Consider the following 22,445-nt stretch of genomic DNA (forward strand, 5'->3'; position numbering starts at 1 on the left):
GATGGTTAAAATGGCCATCGGAGCTTTCTTGCGCAAGAGAGCATCTACACTGGCACGGATGCTCTTGTGCAAAGGCACATGCCAGTGTAGACGCTCTCTTGCGTAAATACTTTAAGATTGAAAAATGTATATTTAGTTGTGATTAGGTTATTTTTCTTTGTTTTGTTGTTTGGTTAAACTCTGTGCTAAGCCCATGTGCCTCCCGCCTCCCCCTCTCCCCGACACACACACACACACACACACACACACACACACACACACACACACACACACACACACACACACACACGCTATATCTAATCTGCACCCAGAGATATTATTATTCTCTATGTTATATTTTGTTTTTCTCAGTTGCTCTGTAACATCTAGCAACCAAGTAGTCTTTATTAGTATATCTGGGTATGTCTACACTACAACGCTAGTTCGAATTAACTTAGTTCGAATTAGTTAATTCGAACTAAGATAATTCGAACTAACGCGTCTAGAACTAAAAACTAGTTCGAATTAGCGTTTTGCTAATTCGAACTAGCAAGTCCACATTGAGTGGACTCTGAACAGGGCTTAAGGATGGCCGGAAGCAGTGCCGGCAGGGCATCAGAAGAGGACTTAGAGCGTGGAGATGCAGTCTCAGGCTAGCCGAGGGCTGCGCTTAAAGGGTCCCGACCCCCACCCCGGACAGACAGTTCTAAGGGGTGCCCTGCTTGAAAACCAGTCCTGGCTTGGAGTGCCCGGAGTGCCCACACTGAGCACATCACACCACTCGGCCATCAGCCCGGCTGCACTTGCCGCAGGCTGCCATCTGGGGAGAGGGAGCAATCGGGGGGCTGCAGGAGAGCTTCCACCCCCAGAAGCCCGCAGAGCCAGCCCAGTCCTCCCCATCGGGGGCTCGTACCCCATTCCTCCCTCACCTCCTTCCCTAGCCCCCCTTCTTATTGATGTACAAAATAAAGATAATGTTTCTTCCAACATTGACTCTGTCTTTATTGAACAAAACTGGGGGAGACTGGGAAAAGGAGGTGGGAGAGGGGAAGAGAAAGGCTGGGAGAGGGGAGGGCAACTAACATGATCAGGGGTTGGGAACAGGTCCCAGATGAAGAGAGGCTACAGAGAATGGGACTGTTCAGCTTAGACAAGAGGAGACGGAGGGGGGACAGGATAGAGGTCTCTAAAAGCAGGGGTTGGGTGGAGAGGGTGCATTCAGAAAAGTTCTTCATGAGTTCCCATAAAGAAGGACTAGAGGACACCAAAGGAAAGGAATGGGTAGCAGGCTTCAACCTAGTAACAGAAAGTTGTTCTTCACAAAGCAAAGAGTTAACCTGTGGAACTCCTTGATGCAGGAGGCTATGAAGGCTACAACTAGAACAGAGTTTAAAGGGAAGGGAGATCAAGTCATGGAGGTTGGGTCCATAGAGTAGTCTTAGCCAGGGGGTAGGAGTGGTGTCCCTGCCCAAAGTTTGTGGAAGGCTGGAGAGGGATGGCACGAGACAAATGGCTTGGTCACTGTCTTCGGTCCATCCCCTCCAGGGTCCCTAGGGTTGGCCGCTGTCGGCAGACAGGCTACTGGGTTAGATAGACCTTTGGTCTGACCCAGGACGGCCATTGTAAGCTCAGGGCTCAGGGTCGGGGGTCTCAGTGGACCCCCTTGATTTTCATGCACACCTGCTCCTGGGTGGCCAGGCTGGCAGCTCTCCTGCCCTAGCCGGCCACTTTCCTGTGACCTAGTGCGGAGATCGTGGACGAGGTCCACGATGTCCGCACTAGCCCAGGTGGGTGCCCGCCTCTTGCGGTCCCGGGCAAGCTTCCGGGAGCCGCCAGCCTGGTCCCGGGAAGAGGGGGTGGGCTGGGGGACATTGGGTGGGTGGCTCTGTGCCATGCCAGGTGCAGGGTCTGCCGGCTGGGTACTGGCAGGCTTGCACCTGGCACGGGCACCGTAGCCAGCCCGTGCCCCTTTAAGGGGTCTGGGGCCTGGAGGGGGGCATAGAGTTTCCCTGGTGTTGGCCAGAGTGGCCACCAGGGAAACCTGGGGAGAGCTAGCCTCCCACTAGTTCGAATTAAGGGGCTACACACCCCTTAATTCGAACTAGTAAGTTCGAACTAGGCTTAATCCTCGTAAAATGAGGTTTTCCTAGTTCGAACTAAGCGCTCCGCTAGGTCGATTCAAATTCGAACTAGCGGAGCGCTAGTGTAGTGGCTATGAATGTTAGTTCGAACTAACGTCCGTTAGTTCAAACTAACATTGTAGTGTAGACATACCCTCTTTTAGTTTTGTTAATAAAAACAACTTTTTTAAGGCGACGCTATGATTCTTGTATCCTAGAAAGCAGCAGGAGGTCTGTGTACGCAAGCCTAGACTGAGAGGTCATCTAGCAGAGATTACAGTTTGTTTTCTGTTTTTCTTTTCCAAGCTCTCTTGGCAGAAAAGAGTTTGGGGATACCCCCTTGGAAGAACTCAAAGCCTAAGAAGAAAGGTGGGTTTTTTATTCACTTGGCAGAGGCAGCTACCTCCCAAGGTGAAGGGATCTGTGACCTCAAGGAAGCTGGTTTTTATTTTTAAGCAGAATGCTGTTAAGGCAAGGTCTTTAAGGTCTCTGGCAGGTCTGTACCTTCTGCACTCTGAATGCCAGAGTGGGGAACAGAGTTGACCACCCTCCCCCTCCAATGGCAACAGCCTCCCTGCTCTCTGCCTCCAGGCTGCGCTGACACCCCAGAAGCATCTGAGCCCCGCCCGGCCTGACCCCATGGGCCTGGCGTGGGGAGCTGGGCCCAGTGACACCCCAGGGGTGGGATCCAGCTGAGTGCCAGGTCCCAGCTCCCCAGGGAACGCCGCCGCCCTGCAGCCTGGGGTCTGGGTGGGGAAGCAGGGACCCGGGGAAGGATTTAGGCCCCGGGGACAGTAACTGGCCATGAGCTCCCAGGGCACCGCGGGGCAGCTGGGCCGATGGACCCCTGGGCTGTGTAACGAGGGGGCAGGGAGCAGGCACCGGGGGGGGGGGGATTTCCCCAGCCTGAGGCCTTGGGGAGGCCGATCCTGGATCATGCGCCCGGCTCTGGCCCCGTTTCAAAGGCTGCTGGCAAAGTGCAGCGGGGGCAGGGCAGGGCCCTCTGCTGCTAGAGGGGATTTGCCGACTCCCTGGGCTTCCTTGGCTCCATTTTCTCCCACCCCCTGCGAGTTAGCCCAGGCTCTCACACACTCACCGAGCAGCAAGAGGAACAGAGACAGGAGCATCGGGGCTGCGGCAGGAACCGAGAGGGTGGAAATGGCCAAACGACGTCGGCTTCTGACGAGACCAGGAAGGGACAATCTGCAGTCGCTGTCTGCTCCGACCTGCCCCCCGCTGCCCCTCTGGGCTCACAGCAGAAAGCCCCCCTCCCCGTGCAGAGTCTCTGCCAGCCCCTCAGGGCTGGGCTGGGAACCCAGATGCTGTCGCTGCTCTGATCCTCGTCAGGGCGTACGGTGAGGGAGCAGAGATGCCGCGGCCCTTCTGCTCTGCCCCGTCCTCTCCTCGTGTCTGATCGTCACTGTTCTTCATTTCCTGTCCTCTACATACCCCACCACCAACATCTTTATTTAGCGCCGGAAGCCTGAGAATCAAACACGTGTAGTTACAGGACTCAGCGAAAGCTACCATGTTAGATGTAGTCCTGGCCTCGCTGGAAGGTTTAACATGAACTACACTGAACTCATACATAGAGCTCAAAGTGCTGTATCAGGGAAACAGGTGGGGAAACTGAGGCACGGGAAGGTGGGAATGGGAGTGTCCTGAAGTCACCCAGCAGGACAGAGCCAAGAATAGAAGTCAAGTCTTTGTCTATACATTCAGCATTAAAACACTGAGCGCACGGGGTGATTTTTTACACCTCTAAGCAATGTTCCCTCTAATTATTTTCATTTGTGTGCGCCATAAATATTGTTATGTGCACTGAGGTATGTGTGGATATGCATCACCAGTGGCAACACCTATTCCTGGCTATGGGCACTGTGCTTCTCAGCTGGGCTGCATATAAATGAAGGGTAGCGGTGGTCGGAGACTCTCTTCTAAGGGGGACGGAGGTGCCCATCTGTCGCCCTGACATTTCATCCCAGGAGGTATGCTGTCTGCCGGGGGCCGTATCCAAGATTTTACGGAGGCATTGTCAAGGATTATCCGGCCCTCTGACTACTACCCCATGCTACTCATCCATGTGGGCACAAATGATACTGAGAGGTGTGACACTGAGCGGATCAAGAGTAACTACAGGACACTGGGGGTATGTCTAGACTACAGGCTTTTGTCGACAGAAGTTTTGCCAACAGATACTGTGGACAAAGCTTCTGTCAACAAAGAGCGTCCAGACTACTTACAGTTCTGTTGACAAAGCAGGCTGCAATAACGCCTTCTATTGACAGAACTCTGTTGACAAAAGGTGTTATTCCCTGTAGAATGAGACCACCTTGGCTTAACCACGAGATCTTGCATGATCTAAAAATAAAAAAGGAGTCATATAAAAATGGAAAGTAGGACAAATTACAAAGGATGAATATAGGCAAACAACACAGGAATGCAAGGGCAAGATTAGAAAGGCAAAGGCACAAAATGAGCACAAACTAGCTACGGGAATAAAGGGAAACAAGATGACTTTTTATAAATACATTAGGATGAAGAGGAAGCCTAAGGACAGGGTAGGCCCACTGGTCAGTGAGGAGAAACATAACAGGAATGGCAGAGATGCTTAATGACTGCTTTGTTTCGGTCTTCACTGAGAAGTCTGAAGGAATGCCTAACATAGTGAATGCTAGTGGGAAGGTATTTAGAAGATAAAATAAAAAAAGAACAAGTTAAAAATCACCTAGAAAAGTTAGTTGACTGCAAGTCACCAGGGCCTGATGAAATGCATCCTAGAATACTCAAGGAGCTGATAGAGCTGAGCCTCTAGCTATCATCTTTGGAAAATCATGGGAGACAGGAGAGATTCCAGAAGACTGGAAACGGGCAAATCTAGTGTCCATTTATAAAAAGGGAAATAAGAACAACCCAGGAAACTACAGACCAGTTAGCTTAACTTCTGTGCCATGGAAGATAGTGGAGCAAGTAATTAAGGAAATCATCTGTAGACACTTGGAAGGTGGCAAGGTGATAGGGAACAGCCAGCATGGATTTGTAAAGAACAAATCATGTCAAATCAATCTGATAGCTTTCTTTGATAGGAGGCAGAGGCAGGCCGGGAATGGGCCGGGACTGAGCCGCGTCCTCCTTTCCCCGGGGAGGGGTGACCCTGGGCCTTTCAGGGGTGCTCTTGTGTGACTGCACCTGGGCCCCAGACTGGGGAGTGGCCGTTAGTGGATCCCCTTGTTCCATCCTCCGGAGTGACCCTTCAGTCGGGGTCATTGCTCAGGGTTGTCTCCTCACAAGACCGGCCCCGCCCCCGCCCCTGCCACCGCCCCCGCCCCAGGAGCTGTCTCTGTCCGTCCACTTAGCTTAAAACCGCCTCGGCAGCCGTTTGCATGGGACGTGCAGCCCCAGGATGCTCAGGGACCCCCCCCTCTTCTCTCCCCTCCGAACTCAGCCGACTGGCCAAGGATGGGTCACCACGTGGCCCAGCTGGGCCTTTTCATTTCGGACCCTTCCGAGGACGTCAGCCGGCTGGCCCGGGAGGGGGTGCACAGCCTCTACCAACTCCTCCTGCATCACAGGGGTAAGGAACCCAGCCGGGAACTGGGCCCCAGGGACACCCTGAGGGTGCCAGCGGCGGGGGGAGGGGTCCCAGGCCTTTTCCCCCAGACTGGCCCAAGGGGGGATGCGTCCCTCTGTGTTCCCGTCCTTCTGCCCCCTGTGCCCCTCCATTTGCCCAGGGATGCCTGCAGGGACCCGTGGGAGGGGAAGGGCTCAGACCTGCCAGCAGAATGACCCTGTTGTGTCTCTTCCAGGCCTCAACATCCACCAGGCAGAGGACCTGTGGTGCAGGCACTGGTACAAGGAGAGGTGGGTCCTGGCTCACAGCAACACAGTCAGGGTGGGAGAGGTAAGGACGCGCTGCCAGGGCAGGGCAGGGCTCAGGGGTGGGCTGCCCCTTTGTGACGCTGTCCCGGCGTTTCAAGGGGGCGGCTCTTCCTAGGGGCAGTGACGCACGGAGCCCTGGATCTCCCGTAGAAGGGGAGACAGGGTTGGGGGGAGGTAACACTTTCTGATGTTGGCCAGTGGTCTAGGGCTGCTCTGTTCTGTGGAGGGCGGTGAGGTCTGGGAGGGTCTTGGGGGCAGGAGGAAGGTGTGACCTGAGGCAGGGGTTGGGGTGCAGGGTGAGGAGAGCGTCCAGGTGCAGGGTCTGGAAGGGAGATTAGCCTCAGGAGTTGGGGCCGGGCTCTGGGCCATTAACTGAAGCCTCGTGTCCTCTTGATTTCAGGTCTTTGGGCAGCTCTTCTCCCAGGAGCAGGAAAACTCCTTTTTGGAGACGGCTCTGCTCGCTGCCCGCTCCCCTCTGCAGCGCCCTAGCAAGGCCGGGCTGGTCCTGGCCCACGCCCTGCAGGGGCAGGCCCAGCACGTCCTCGGCTACATGGTGAGCAGCCAGAGCGGATGCAGGAGAGTGGGGAGGGTCAGGGTCTCCTTCCCATCCCCTCAGGGAGTCCACGCCGCCCCTTTCCTCAGGCTGACAGAATCCCTCCTGCCCCTGCGAGCGTCCTTGGGGTTGGGGGAGGCTCTGCACACACAAGCCGTGTCCTGGGAGATGGGAGGGGGGAGAGGTGTCAAGAGCCCTGGGAGGGGGGTCAGGAGCTCACCCTACGGGCTGCTGGCCTGACAGGGGGGTGAGCAGGGAGCAGAACAAGTCTCAGCACTGGGGGCAGGAGGGTGGAAATGCTGGGGGGGGCCCAGTACCCCTGACTTCCTGGGGATGGATCTTTGTCTGACAGATTCTGCTTCCCTTGCAGCAGGAAGACAGCCAGTGAGCGCACCAGGAGCTGAGGAGGCAGCAGCTGCGTCCCCACTTCCAACCCTGCAAATTGTATATAATTGTATTTTAATTATGATTAAACAACATTTGAAAGAACTTTTGGAGCAGGCTTGGTCAATCATTGTTAATCCCTCAGTCTCTCCATACGCAGCCAACAGTGGACAGCAGTTTTATATTCTGGAATGCAACATTAAAACATTAGACGGAAAGTCACTTTAAAAGGGAAAATCGAGAGGTTCCCTTTCAATCTGATGGCAACAACTCATTTACCTTTTTTTTTTCATTACCCAGATTTTTGTCAAAATTGACAAGTTTCTTTGAGGTGTTTCAATTTTGATGAAACTTCATTTTCCAGTGGAAAAGCATTGCGCTGGAAAAATTCCAGCCAGCTCTAGGAAATAGGTAATACACCAACCAACGGCTCTCAGGAATATGTAGCATAGCTCAAGAGTGTACTAGAACGAATAAAACGGCCTTGTCATGCACTGCAAGAGGCTTTTTGTGTTCAGTTATTTCCTTTTTTTAAAAGCCCTTCACCCCAGACAGTTGCAGCTTCCATCCGTGCAGGACTCTGCTGGAGAACACACAGCACGCTGGCTGCCCAAGTTTATCGTCCACATGATGCCCCCTCTGGGAAAGGTGAGAAGGTTGCTCTGTGGTTGTTTGGTCCTCTGGTCTCAGCTCCTCACTGGTTCCCCTGCACAGACATCCCCCGACTGCCCTGGGAGTAGGGCCTGGTTCAGATCTAAGGCCCCCAGTGTCGATCCGCAGTCACCCCCCAACTGCCCTGAGGACCCGTCCGGATTCTGATCTAAGCCCCCCAGTGTCAAAACAAGGAGGTGGAACTCAGCTTTGGGGTGAACATTTAGGTATCAACAGCTCTTCTCTGTCCCCACCTGTCCCAAACAGAGATACTCATGTCCCAACACCCTGAATTGCTCCGCCAGCCAGCATCCTGGAGAGGAGACAGCTCATTAGGGACCAGAACTCAGAGCGATTGGATCCCACACCCTGGTCTCGGATCTCCCACACACACACCTGCCATAGGCACGTGCACCAGCTGTCTCCGATACTCACCGAGGAAGAGGACGGTGATAGCAGATGCCATGATGGGGCTGTGAGGGGCCCCTTAGCACCACCACCAACGCCCCGGTGCCCAGTTCTACACAGTCCCATATAAGGAGCTCAGATGCTAGCTGCAGCTACAGGAAGATGTCGATGTTTTGTCACTTCCTGCGTCCGTCACACCTTGTCTCTGATCTTCAGGTGAAACCTAGTGCAGTCACAGTTAGCAGCAAAGGTCCCTGCACAAATCAGGAAACCCTGCAGCCAAGTGTCACGTAGCTCGCAGCTGGCCTGTTTGTTTTGGGGAGGGGGAAACTGGTCACCATCAAAGTACTCTGTGTCCTGGGCTAATGTGCATCTGAGCGAGATCTAGGAAGCCGCAGTCTCATCTTCCATCTTTAATCGACGACTATTTCCTGCAGATTACACACACCCCTTTTTTTACAAATGATCCAAAGGAAGGCATCACAAGCCACGTGACTGAGGGGGCAGAGTTAAGGGCATTTGGGGGACAGTCACTGTGTCATTTCCAGTTGCTGGAAAGTTTGATTCTGCAGCCTCCCCTCCTAGCCTGCAAACCTGCCGCCATGTGACATGGGCCCTGGTGCCATGCATGGAGAGGACGCAATGGGGGACACCTGGGTTTGCTGCCTCTTATGCCATAGTTCAGCGGTGATGATGGCTTAATGCCTGGAGCTAAGCGTGTTTTCTCTGTGTGTGAATTAAATCAACCAAGTTCAAAAGGAAACGGAAACAAGTTAATGTTGAGCCAGGTGGTTTGGGGCCAAAAAGCTTGAGAGCCGCTGCTCTGGGATGTGCCCTGCAGCCTCCTGGCGAGGGGAGGTCACCTCCTCTGAAGCTGGGTTGGGGGGAGAGGGAAGAGGTTTCTGCTGTAGGGCTCCCTAAAGCTGGCCCTGGCCTCTGTCACGTGGTGGGGGGGGGGGGTGTCTCTGTGTTTCTGATGTGACTTGAGGTATCGCCCCTTCCTGACAGCACGTCCCTGCCCCCAAAAGTGGGAGCTGGAAAAAAAACTGTAAAGAGTCTCTGAGGAGCAGGGTTATGTGCGTGTGGGAGAGACCCCCAGACACCTGGGCACAGAAAGGGCAGCTCCCCTGGGCCCTGACTGGGCTCTCATCGCCCAGCCATCCTCACCACTGCCCTACTCCTGTCCTGCTCCTCATCCCCACCCTCCGCTTTTCCCATCCCCTGTTCTCCTCCATCTCCTCCCCCTTCCCTTCTCCTTCCCCTCCCCATTTCTACCTGCCCAGCTCTCTGCCCATCCCCATCCTCTCCCTCCTCCCCATCTGTCCCCCTCTTATGTGAGGGGCTTTGCTGGAAATGTCCCTTCCCCCCCCAGCCAGGGAGATCTCCCCTCTGGGAACAATTCACACCCCCATCTCGCTCCCTCCCCTCCACATTGTTTCCTCCATTCCCCACAGTTGAAAATTGAGTTCCCCCGTCCCCTCAGGTGACAGTCGGGCTCCTCCATCCCCTCAGGTGACAGTTGGGCTCCCCCATATGCAGCTGCCTAGGTAAGCGCCCCCCAGCCAGAGCCTGCCCCGGCACCCACATCCCCTCCCCCACTGCCTGTCCCAGGCGACCACCTGAACCTGCGTCCCCCTTTCCCAGGTCACAGCTCCCTCCCTGACCCTGCACCCCCCCGACACCCCTCCCCCAGGCCAGACTCCTCTCTGGCACCCTGTGACGGCGCGTTGGGGTCCCCCGCCTCCTGCACCCCCGTAATGGCACGAACAGACTCCACCAGCCGGTAGAATAGAGGTGGTTTATTGCTTCTTCAGGATACAGCACAGCACCGATGTCATCAGGCTACAGGGCAGGTCTAGGATGCCTCAGCCCCCCTTGATATAGGGAAGGGGATCTCGGCTTCTAAACCCCCCAGCCTGTAGCTGAGGCTGCTTCCTCCATGCTCCCAGACAGAAACTAACTAACTCTCCTCCAGCCCTGCCCCCCAGCCAGGGCAGACTTCCACCCCCTCCCTGCACCCAGGCTCCTACCCTAAACTCCCTTCTGCACCCAACCACCCCGTCCCAGACCCCAAACCCCTCGGTAGAAATGTGGCCCTTGATCAGTTACCAAAATGCCCCCCCCCCATTAAAAATTATTGACCAAGCCTGATACAAATGTTTTTTCAAATGTTGTTTAATCAGAGTTTAAATCCAGTTCTATACAATTAGGAGGGTTGGGGAGAGGGGGACGCAGCTGCTGGCTCCTCAGCTCCCTCACTGGCTGTCTTCCTGCTGCAAGGGAAGCAGAATCCGTCAGCGGTTCATCCCCCAAGGACTCAGGGGTACTGGGCCCCCCGGGATTTCCCCCCCCTCCCCCCTGTGCTGAGACTTGTTCTGCTCTCTGCTCACGCCTGTCAGGCCTGCAGCCCGTAGGGTGAGCTCCTGACCCCCCCAGGGCTCCTGACACCTCTGCCCCCTCCCGCCTCCTAGGACACGGTTTCTCCCCCAACCATGCGGGTAGGACATGGGGGGGGGGGCAGCCTGAGGAAAGGGGTGGGGGGGACTCACTGAGGGGAAGAGAAGGAGACCCTGCCCCGCCCCATTCTCCTGCATTTGCTCCTGCTGCTCACCATGTATTCCAGGAGCTGATGGGCCTGCCCCTGCAGGGCGTGGGCCAGGACCAGCCCGGCCTTGCTGTGGCGCCGCAGGGGGGAGCGGGCAGCGTGCAGAGCCGCATCCAGAAAGGCATTCTCCTGCTCTGGTGTGAAGAGCTGCCCAAAGACCTGAAATCAAGAGCACAGGAGGTTTCAGCTGACGGCCCAGAGCCCGGCCCCAACTCCTGGGGCTAAAACAGCTTCCTCCTTCCCCAAACTCCCTTCCAGACCCTGCACCCAGACGCTCTCCTCACCCTGCACCCCAAACCCCTGCCCCAGGTCACCCCTTCCTCCTGCCCCCAAGACCCTCCCAGACCTCACCCCCCTCCGCACAACAGAGCAGCCCTAGGCCACTGGCCAACATCTTGGAGCGGCCTCCATCAAAAAGTGTTGCCCCCCGTCCTGCCCTGGTTCCCTCCTACGGGAGATCCGGGCTCCGTGCATCACTGCCCCTAGGAAGCGCCGCCCCTTTGAAACGCCGGGCCAGCGTCACAAAGGGGCAGCGCCGCCCTGTCCACGGCTCGAATAGCCGAGGGAAAATGCATCGACCATTCGATCAGCGACTCACTCCCTGCTTCCCCCCCCCGCGTCCTACCCGCACGAGGGCCCCAGCCAGCCCCACCCCCGAGCCCTGCCCTGCCCTGGCAGCGCGTCCTTACCTCTCCCACCCGCACGCTGTTGCTGTGAGCCAGGACCCACCTCTCCTTGTACCAGTGCCTGCACCACAGGTCCTCTGCCTGGTGGATGTTGAGGCCTGCAAGAGACACAACAGGGTCATTCTGCTGGCAGGTCTGAGCCCTTCCCCTCCCACGGGTCCCTGCAGGCATCCCTGGGCAAATGGAGGGGCACAGGGGGCAGAAGGGGAACACAGAGGGACGCATCCCCCCTTGGGCCAGTCTGGGGGAAAAGGGCTGGGTCCCCTCCCCCTGCCGCCGGCACCCTCAGGGTGTCCCTGGGGCCACTTCCCGGCTGGGTTCCTTACCCCTGTGGTGCAGGACTAGTTGGAAGAGGCGGTGCACCCCCTCCCGGGCCAGCCGGCTGACGTCCTCGGAAGGGTCCGAAATGAAAAGGCCCAGCTGGGCCACGTGGTGACCCATCCTCGGCCAGTCGGCTGAGTTCTGAGGGGAGAGAGAAGAGGGGGGGGTCCCTCAGCATCCTGTCCCACGCAAACGGCCGCTCCCTGAAACGCCCAGGGTCGCCCTCCCCAGGGAAAGGGGAACGCGGATCACTCCCGGCCCATTCCCGACCCTGCCTCTGCCTCCCGGGGATGCTCCCAGCCCCGCGCCCTGCAGCCCCAGACCCTCCGGCTCCGAGGTCACTTACGTCAAACCCCGGGAGGGTGGTGGCGACTCGCAGCAGGGCCGTGGTGCTGCCAAGGGCCCTGGCTCGCTCCTGGGGCAGGTGGGACTCCAGCCAGGGGCTCAGGTGCTGGGGGGGAAAGAGGCAGGTCAGGACCCGTAGGGAGGCGCCGGTTCTGGGCAGAGCCTGGGGCTCCTCTCAGACTGTGCCCCCCACCCAGCCACTGACACAGCCCCGTCCCCCCCACGGGGCTCACCTCCAGAATCAGCTGGAGCCGGGCGGTGTCTAGGGACTCCGCGAGGAGATTGCCCAATAGGACATCGAGGATGTCAGCAAGGCCCCGGCTGAACTCCTGCAAGACAAGGGGGAGCCCTGGGTCAGAGGAGGGGCTGGGGTTGGGGGATCCAGGCCGCCAGAGGCTGCTCCTGCTCCTGGCTGGGGGGGGGGGGGCGAGGGAGGGGACGTACCTGATTGTGGGTGGGCTCCTGCTGCCAGTCCCCAGACACTGTCTGTCCCACGGCCGCCGTCAGCAGGGGGCTCAGGAGCTGGGCCGGCAGGGGAGGCTTCAGGGTGCTGGCAGGAGAGAGGGGCAGAGACTGTTAAGTCAGCAGCAGGAGACTTTCCCACTCCCTGGTCAGGGGATCTGCTCTTGGGGGGGGAGGGTCGGGGGGGTCGGTACCTGAGGCTGCAGGCGGCGCTGAGGCAATTGGCCAAGACCAGCGGGGGGGGCGAGTCCTCCATGATCTCCTGGGAGACCCAAGGAGACAAAGGGGCGTGTGAGACTGGGGCCCCCAAGAGACGCTCACGCGGCCAGCGCCCCCACCCAGCAGGATCCAACCCCACTGCCTCCCGCTGCCCTGTAGCCCCCCTGCCCGGCACAGGGCCCCTCCCAGCACCCCCCTCCCAAACCTGGACCAGCTCAGTCCTTGTCCCCAGGCCGTCTCCTGCCCCTCCCTGCCCTGGTGACCAGCCTCTGAACCTCCTCATCCCTGCTCCCCAGGCGCATCCCCAGCAGCCCGCTCGGCTCCCTTCCAGCCCCCCATGGCCCGGGGAGACCCCTCCCTGTCCCGAATCCCCCTTCCTGTCCAGCACCCCAGACCTGCCCCATTTCTCTGTCCCTCCCTCCTCCACCAACCCCACCCACCCACCCCCTCCAGCTCTCCTGGCCCCACCATTTCCAGGTCCCCCACCCATCCCATTTCCAGGTCCCCCACCCACACCCATTGCCCAGGCACACCCCTGTCCACCCCTCGTATCCCATCCCCTCCTCCCGGCCACCGCGACTCGCTCACCACAATCCTGGCCACCACGGTGTCCCTGCTGCAGCGTGTCGCCAGGGTGCCCTCGCCCCTTTGGAGGGCGGCGAGGCAGGCGGTGGAGATGGCCAGGAGGAACCGCTGGAGGGCGGCTGGGCTCTGCACCCCAGAGAGAGTCTGTGAGCCTGGGGCCTGCCCCCCCCCCCCCGCCCCCGGGCAGCGGCAGGGCTCAGGTCTCCCAGGAGTGGAGGTGGGAGCTGCTGGTTGTCCAAGCACCCACACTCCCCCCCCAACTGCTGCCCCAGGCTTGTGGGGGCCCAGCTGGTGCATGACAAGAAACCCCAGCTTGGGGGGCCCATGTCATGCAGGAGAAGGAGCCTCAGGGGGATCCCCAGGGACAAGCCCCTCCCGGGGGGGGGACGTGCTGGGAAGGGGCCGGACACACTCGGGTCCCCCCCGTGTGGAGAAGGTTCCTACCGTGTCCCGGGTGTGGAGCTGCTCTTCGATATCAAAAATGGACACGTCCTCCACCCAGGAGTCCACCCGCTCCTGGCAGAGCTCCGCTGAGGCGCAGGGGGGCTCTGTGTGGGAGGGAAGGGACCAGGGTGACTCCAGCGCCCAGCAGGGGTCACGCGCCCCCATGTCAGGGACCCAGGGCAGGTTGGGCCCCACACGCCCCTCGCAGGGACCCATCCCCCTTCCACCCTCACATCAGCCAACGCCCTCGGCAGAGCCCCCGCCAGGAACAAGAGAGCCAAGCAGCCCCCGCCCCCATCCATTGCCCTGGCTGCAGGGCAGACACTGGGGCTGCCCCTCCCCGCGCCCCCCCCCCGGGTACTGGGTGAGCCCCTGGGCCCAGCGTGTTCACGGCCCCTCACCTGGGTCTGAGCGGCTGCAGGAGGTGGCCCGGCTGCAGCTGGAGGCCCAGGCGCTGCTGCTGACGGACCTGGACCCACAGCTACAGGGGCTGGTGCGAGGAGCGACGGGCTGGGGGCTCCCGGAGACTGGCCGGTCCCCGGGGGCCGGGCAGGGCGATGCCCCCTGGTGGTAATGGGGGCTGGGCTCCCGGGGCAGATGTTTCTCTCCACAGAGGAGGAGGCCCCAGAGCCACCCTACCCGGCTGCCCCGCTGGGCTGGGTCCCGCCTTCCCAGCCGCCCCTGGAGCCAGGTCCGGGTGGGCCTGGCCGGTGGGCGAGTCGCCCCGAGCTGGTGGGATTCAGCATCCCCGCCCATGGGGACGGAGGAGCTGCTCCCCACCGGCCCTGGGGCCATCTTCAGGGTGTTCTTGAAGAATTGTCTGAAGCGTTTGGCCATTCTGCAAATGAGAGGAGCAAAGAGGAGCTTGGGGCGCAGCCTGAAGAGCGAAATCCAGGGGTTCCAACTCCCCAGAGCGACTGCCCCCAGCCCTCAAATGGCCCCTTGCTTACCGGCTCGGTCTTGCACAGGCACTGCAAGGACCTGGGGGTATGTCTACACTACAATGTTAGTTCGAACTAACGGACGTGAGTTTGAACTAACATTCATAGCCGCTACACTAGCGCTCTGCTAGTTCGAATTTAAATCGAACTAGCGGAGCGCTTAGTTCGAACTAGGAAAACCTCATTTTACGAGGATTAAGCCTAGTTCGAACTTACTAGTTTGAATTAAGGGCTGTGTAGCCCCTTAATTCGAATTAGTGGGAGGCTAGCCCTCCCCAGGTTTCCCTGGTGGTCACTCTGGCCAACACCAGAGAAACTCTATTGCCCCCCTCCAGGCCCCAGACCCCTTAAAGGGGCACGGGCTGGCTACGGTGCCCGTGCCAGGTGCAAGCCTGCCAGCACCCAGCTAGCAGACCCTGCACCTGGCACGGCACAGAGCCACCCACCCGATGTCCCCCAGCCCACCCCCTCTTCCCGGGACCAGACTGGAGGCTCCCGGGAGCTTGCCCGGGACCGCAAGAGGCGGGTACCCACCTGGGCTAGTGCGGACATCGTGGACCTCGTCCACGACCTCCGCACTAGGTCACAGGAAAGTGGACGGCTAGGGCAGGAGAGCTGCCAGCCTGGCCACCCAGGAGCAGGTGTGCATGAAAATCAAGGGGGTCCACTGAGACCCCCGACCCTGAGACCTGAGCTTACAATGGCCGTCCTGGGTCAGACCAAAAGTATATCTAGCCCAGTAGCCTGTCTGCCGACAGCGGCCAACCCTAGGGACCCTGGAGGGGATGGACCGAAGACAGTGACCAAGCCATTTGTCTCGTGCCATCCCTCTCCAGCCTTCCACAAACCTTGGGCAGGGACACCACTCCTACCCTCTGCCTAAGACTACTCCATGGACCCAACCTCCATGACTTGATCTCACTTCCCTTTAAACTCTGTTCCAGTTGTAGCCTTCACAGGCTCCTGCAGCAAGGAGTTCCACAGGTTAACTATTTGCCTTGGGAGAGAGGCCGGGCCTTGCCCACACACAACACGCCAACCTGAAGCAGATTCTCACCAGCAACTACACAACGCACCATAATCACTCGAACTCAGGAACCAATCCTTGCAACAAACCTCGCTGCCAACTCTGCCCACATATATACACCAGCAACACCATCACAGGACCTAACCAGATCAGCCATACTGTCACTGGTACATTCTCCTGCACATCCACCAACGTAATATAGGCCATCATGTGCCAACAATGACCCACTGCTATATACATCGGCCAAACAGGACAGTCCCTACGGAAAAGAATCAATGGACACAAATCTGATATTAGGAACGGCAACATACAAAAACCTGTAGGGGAACACTTCAATCTTCCTGGACACACAATTGCAGATCTAAAAGTAGCCATCCTGCAGCAAAAAAACTTCAGGACCAGACTTCAAAGAGAAACTGCGGAGCTACAGTTCATCTTTAAGTTTCACACAATCAACTCTGGATTAAACAAAGACTGTCAATGGCTTGCTAACTACAAAAGCAGCTTCTGCTCTCTTGGAATTCACACCTCCAGATCAGCTGCTAGAAGTGGGCCTCATCCTCCTTGATTGGATCCACCTCCTCATCTCCAGCCTGATCCTGGCCTGCATATTTATTCCTGCCTCTGGAAATTTACACTACATGCATCTGACGAAGTGGGTCTTTGCCCACGAAAGCTTATGCTCCTACACTTCAGTTAGTCTATAAGATGCCACAGGACTCCTCGTTGCTTTTGCAGATTCAGACTAACACGGCTACCCCTCTGATACTTAACTTTCTCTTACTAGTTTGAAGCCTGCTACCCATTCCTGTCCTCTGGTGTCCTCTAGTCCTTCTTTATGGGAACTCAAGAAGAACTTTTCTGAATGCACCCTCTCCATCCAACCCCTGCTTTTAGAGACCTCTATCCTGTCCCTGCTCCATCTCCTCTTTTCTAAGCTGAACAGTCCCAGTCTCTGTAGCCTCTCTTCATCTGGGACCTGTTCCCAACCCCTGATCATGTTAGTTGCCCTCCCCTCTCCCAGCCTTTCTCTTCCCCTCTCCCACCTCCTTTTCCCAGTCTCCCCCAGTTTTGTTCAATAAAGACAGAGTCAATGTTGGAAGAAACGTTATCTTTATTTTGTACATCAGGAAGAGGGGCTAGGGAAGGGTAAGTGGAAGGAGGTGAGGGAGGAATGGGGTACGAGGCCCCGATGGGGAGGACTGGGCTGGCTCTGCGGACTTCTGGGGGTGGAAGCTCTCCTGCAGCCCCCCAATTGCCCCCTCTCCCCAGATGGCAGCCTGCGGCAAGTGCAGCCGGGCTGATGGCCGAGTGCTGTGATGTCCCCAGTGTGGGCACTCCGGGCACTCCAAGCCAGGACTGCTTTGCAAGCGGGGCACCCCTGAGAACTGTCTGTCCGGGGTGGAGCTCGGGACCCTTTAAGCGCAGCCCTCGGCTAGCCTGAGATAGCATCTCCACGCTCTAAGTCCTCCTCTCATGCCCTGCCGGCACTGCTTCCGGCCATCCTTAAGCCCGGTTCAGGATCCACTCAATGTGGACATGCTAGTTCGAATTAGCAAAACGCTAATTCGAACTAGTTTTTAGTTCTAGACGCGTTAGTTCGAATTCGCTTAGTTCGAATTAACTAATTCGAACTAAGTTAGTTCGAACTAACTCTGTAGTGTAGACATACCCTGAATCTCCTACCCATCAACAGCCCCTGCTCAGCCAATCAGGGGCGAGTCTAAGCTGTGGGGGGTGGAGCTTTCTTCTGAAAGACACCGGCATAGACCTGTTCCAGCCCCACCTCACCAGTCCCCACAACGGGGGCTGCATCCCCCGCCCCACGGGCTCCTGCAAATCTCACCCCATCCCTCAGCTTGTCTGTTGTGTCCCAAGCTGGGGGAGGGGGGAGGGAGCAGCAGGGGAAGGGCACAGAAGAGGTAAGAACAGAGCAGAAATGCGGGCGGGATGGAGGAACCCAGCCGGCCCCGGGCGGGATCCAAACCCCTGGGGGCTCTTACCTTCTGCACAAAGGTGTCGGGATGTGGAACTCACAGAGCACAAAGGAACCGTGAGGAGGAGACGCACCAGAGCTAAAGCAACCGGGGGTCTCCAAAGTCCCCTGGGCCCGCCCCCCCCCTTTATCAGCCTGAGATATGGGTCCCTCTGTGAGGTCACCACCTCCCCACCTGCCCTTTGCCTCATATGCTGAGGGCTGCCCAAAGTCACTGTGAGGTCACTGCCCCCCCACCTCACCCTGCCAGGCAAATGTCCTTCCTCTAGCCGCCCCTCTGGGAAGTTTGAGCCATTCCTAGGGGTCCCCCCCACTCCCTGACTGGGCATCCTGTGGCCAGCAGCTCCAGTAGCCCCACAGGCTGCTCCCTGCCCTACACTGCAGGCTTCTTGCACGAGAACTGTTTCACGCAGGAGTTCTTGCGCAAAAGGTCTCGTGCAAGAGCACCTCCACCCTGCCATGTGCTTTTGTACAAGAGTGTCCATGGCAGTTGAATGCTCTCCTGCACAAGAAAGCTCTGCTGGCCATATTAGCCATAAAAGTGTCTTGCTCAAGAAGCCCCTGGAGCCTGTCCACGCTGCCTTCTTGCACAACAGCTCTTGCACAAAAGGGGCTGATTCCTCGTGGGGAGAGGAATAACTCTTGTGCAAGAAGCCCTCTTTTCTGATGCTTCACTGCAAATTTACTTGCGCAAAAATTCATGTGCAGTGTAGACGTGCCACAAGTTTTTGCACAAGAACAGTTGTTCTTGAGCAAAATGCCCGCACTGCAGCCGCAATGTGTACGTTAGGCATGTCCACTGGGAGCAGAGGAGAGGGTAGAGGAGCGGGGTCCTGGGATGGGTATGTTTATGTGGGGTGCACCCTTGGCTCACTCTGCACCTTTTGGGTGACCCTGCCTTGTTCTGTGCCTCAGTTTCCCCCCACTGCACCATGGGACCAGGGACTCTGCCCCACCTCGGTGTGCTTGGATGCAGTCAGGCCAGTCTGTGACAATTATAAAATTGTCAGACATATGGATGAACATAATTTGTTGGGGAAAGTCAACATGGTGTCTGTAAAGGGAAATCATGCCTTACTAATAGCCAGAGTTCTTTGAGGGAGTCAGCTATCATGTGGTCAAGGGGGATCCAGTGGAGATAGTGCATTTAGATTTCCAGAAAGCCTCTGACAAGGTCCCTCACCCAAGGTTCTTAAGTAAAGCAAGTTGTCATGGGAGAATAGGCTCGGCTTATGGTCTCCCCATAACCCTCCTGCAGCTGGTTCTGCCGCATCCAGCCGCTCAGACCCATACCCTCCCCATTGGACACATGCCTCAGTTTCCCTCCAATGGGCACATGCCCTGGTCTCAGATCTCCCCACAGGCGCATGCCTCTGGCTCTCTGCAATACTCACAGAGGAAAAGGATGGTGAGAGCAGATCCCATAATGGGGCAGTGACGGGTACCACCGATCCCCTAATGCGCAGCTCCACCCCTCCTCAAATAAGGTGCTCAGCTGGTGGTTGCAGCTACAGGAAGTCAATAATATTTCATCTCTTCTGGTATCCCTTGCCTCTTATCGGCAGGCGACATCTCGTGCAATCACAGTTAATTAGAGGTCTTTGCAAAACCGAGGAAATGATCAGCCTGGCTCAGTGTCCTGCAGCTCCAGCTTGTCCGTATCTCTGTGGGGAGAAAGGGAAGTCTCCTCTGTCTGTGGGGAGCCAGGAGATCACAGGTTCTGAAATTCAATCATTGACTGACCATTATTTCCATGACGATTCCCCTCCCCCTTTCTTTGTTTCTAGATCCAAGTGGTTGGTGACTCATGTAAATAAAATCAGGACGTGATCATGCAATTAAAGGAAGCCGTTGTGAGGCCTGTTAGTGAAGGGACAGAGTTAAGGGTGTTTAGGGAACAGTAAGTGGCATTTCCTGGCTTTGGAGGCTTTGATTCTTTAAAGCCTCCTGCTCAGCTTGCAAACCTGCCCACGTGCAACACAAGCCCTGGCACCATGCGAGGAATGGGCATGAAGGGGAACACCTGGGTTCACTGCCCCTTGCACCATAGCTGAGCGGTGTTGGCGGCTTTACGCTGTAACGCTTGGTTCTAAGGGTCTTTAGTCAGCCTGTGAATTAAATCAGCCAGGTTCAAAAGAAAATGGGAGCAAGAGAAATTCCATTCAACCCAATGGGTCACCAACCAGGAGAGACTCAGGGACTTTCCCATGTGCCACATAAACCTTGCCCACTGAGCTGCCAGTGGGTGTGTGGCTAGGCCCCTAGAGAGGGACATAAGCTGTGTTTGTGCAGCTGCTGGCTACCTGGCAGGAGTAAGCTAGTAGTCAGGCACATTTGGCCCTGGTCCCAGCTCTGGGAGGGGAGTGGGGACTAAGGGTTAGAGGAGGAGGTTGGGAACTAGGACTCCCATGTAACAGCTAAGAACCAAGTCCTTTCTGTTTGCAGATCCTGGTTGGGCCTGGGCAGCCCTTAGACCTGCTGTGGGGAGCCAGGCTCATAAGCCTCCCCCAGCAACACACAGACAGCCCCTTCCCTCCCCCTGTCCCCCCCCCCCTCCCGCCAGCTGCAGAACGATACAGATGCTGAGAGCATCTCTGGGCAAGCTCAGCTGAAGGGACTTGCCCCAGGCCAGGTGTTCCCCTCCCTTGGAGACCAACATCATTCCCCTTCTCATGGGCCCACAGGTCACATCCACACTTGGCCCGTTGGCCCTGGGGGAACCCGCTTCAGGGCGACAGCCCCTTCTCGTATGGTCCTTGGGGCCACACACTCCTGGGGGGGCACTAGAGCCCTTTATTTCCAACCTTCTACTGTGCTGCTTTCCATGGGAACCTCCCAACCAGCACACACAGGGACAAGGGCCGGCAATTCCTCCTGTGGCCGCTAGGTGGCGCTGCAGCCTCGCACTGCCCCATTCCCCAGAGAATCTGGATTTGTGCTGATCTGATCTGGCCCCTCTGCATTTGATGGGATAAATGAGGCCCTGTTGCACTCGCGGCTGGCTGAGTCAGGCTATGTCTGCACTCGCGGCTTCTGGCCTGAGAAATATGCAAATGAGGCTAAGCGTGGAATATCGCCTAATGAGCCACCATTTTTGCAGAAGAAAACCCTCTTGCGCGATGCTGTTACGCCGATTATTTTCAGGAATAACGGCATTGCGCAAGAGTGTAAAGCTGCAAAGTTGCCATCCCCACTCAGCTATGCAGTAAAGAGCAGCAAACCCATCACACCTGCTTTTCTCCCCATCACACCTGTTCTTCTCATGGTGCCAGGGCTCATGTTGCACATGGGCAGGATTGCAGGCTAAGCAGTAGGCTTTGAATAGTCAAACTCTCCGGAACCAAGAAATGCCACTTACTGTTTCCCAAACACCCTTAACTCTGCCCCCGCATGCACATGCCTTATGACACCTTCCTTTAAATGGTCAGTCAAAGACTGAATTTCAGATCCTGTACACATCTGTGTCAAGGCTGTCCCCAACTCTGGCATGATGAATGCAGAAGTGGGTCCCTCAAAAGCACTCCAAAATCTTGCCTCTGCAGGCTCTGGTACAACTCCTCCCCCTAAAAAAATCCTAATACCCAGATTTTGGGGAATCTGCTGCCACCACCTAAGTAAATCCAAGAAAACCAGGGAAGAGATCACTTGGGAAACCTCCTACCTAAGGTAATACTCTCCCCGTGCCCCAAGCTCTGTTTTACTTGGAGTTGGGAAAACAGGAGATTCACAGACAACAATGAACTCTGCCCTTGTAAGTAGGCACTGAGTCCTAAGGACACAACAATCAACCAATTCCGGTTAATTACAAGATACAACAATTCTTTATTATCAAAATAAAACTACAGTAGCAAGCACATTAAAGTGGTTAGATGGAAAGAGCCACCAAATTGATAAAGATACTCAGGGAAACCCCATGGGCTAAAACTTGGTTACAAAGAAAAAAGAAAAACACAATTAACAGCTTAGACATTATTTCCAAATCCCCAAAAAAGGAAAACAACAAATCCTGACGGACTAGCTAAACTTTTCCCTACTTACACATTCTAAGAAATCCGTTCTTGGAGAGAGAATCATAGAATCATAGAATACTAGGACTGGAAGGGACCCTGAGAGGTCATCGAGTCCTGTCCCCTGCCCCCTTGGCAGGACCAAATACTGTCTAGACCATCCCTGATAGACATTTATCTAACCTACTCTTAAATATCTCCAGAGATGGGGATTCCACAACCTCCCTGGGCAATTTATTCCAGTGTTTGACAACCCTGACAGTTAGGAACTTTTTCCTAATGTCCAACCTAAACCTCCCTTGCTGCAGTTTAAGCCCATTGCTTCTTGTAAAAGCGACGCGGAGTCCTGTGGCACCTTATAGACTAAATGAGGTGTAGGAGCATAAGCTTTCGTGGGCAAAGACCCACTTCGTCAGATGCATGAAGTGGGTCTTTGCCCACGAAAGCTTATGCTCCTACACCTCAGTTAGTCTATAAGGTGCCACAGGACTCCTCGTCGCTTTTGCAGATTCAGACTAACACGGCTACCCCTCTGATACTTGCTTCTTGTACTATCCCCAGAGGCCAAGATGAACAAGTTTTCTCCCTCCCCCTTATGACACACTTTTAGATACCTGAAAACGACTATCATGTCTCCTCTCAATCTTCTCTTTTCTAAACTAAACAAACCCAATTCTTTCAGCCTTCCTTCATAGGTCCTGTTCTCTAGACCTTGAATGAGTCTTGTTGCTCTTCTCTGGACCCTCTCCAATTTCTTCACATCTTTCTTGAAATGCGGTGTCCAGAACAGGACACAATACTCAAACTGAGGCCTAACCAGCGCAGAGTAGAGC

General features: G+C 56.4%; 1 long non-coding RNA gene across 1 annotated transcript; it reads right to left on the bottom strand.

Annotated features, from left to right (window-relative positions):
• Positions 1-12,384: 12,384 nt before the first annotated feature.
• Positions 12,385-13,324, bottom strand: LOC142823318 (uncharacterized). Its single transcript, XR_012898575.1, has 3 exons — positions 13,201-13,324; positions 12,588-12,655; positions 12,385-12,481 (listed from the first exon to the last, which is right to left on the bottom strand). It is a non-coding gene; the product is annotated as an uncharacterized LOC142823318 (long non-coding RNA).
• Positions 13,325-22,445: the final 9,121 nt, after the last annotated feature.

The sequence above is a fragment of the Pelodiscus sinensis genome, chromosome 33, assembly GCF_049634645.1.
Source record: "Pelodiscus sinensis isolate JC-2024 chromosome 33, ASM4963464v1, whole genome shotgun sequence".
NCBI lineage: Eukaryota > Metazoa > Chordata > Testudines > Trionychidae > Pelodiscus > Pelodiscus sinensis.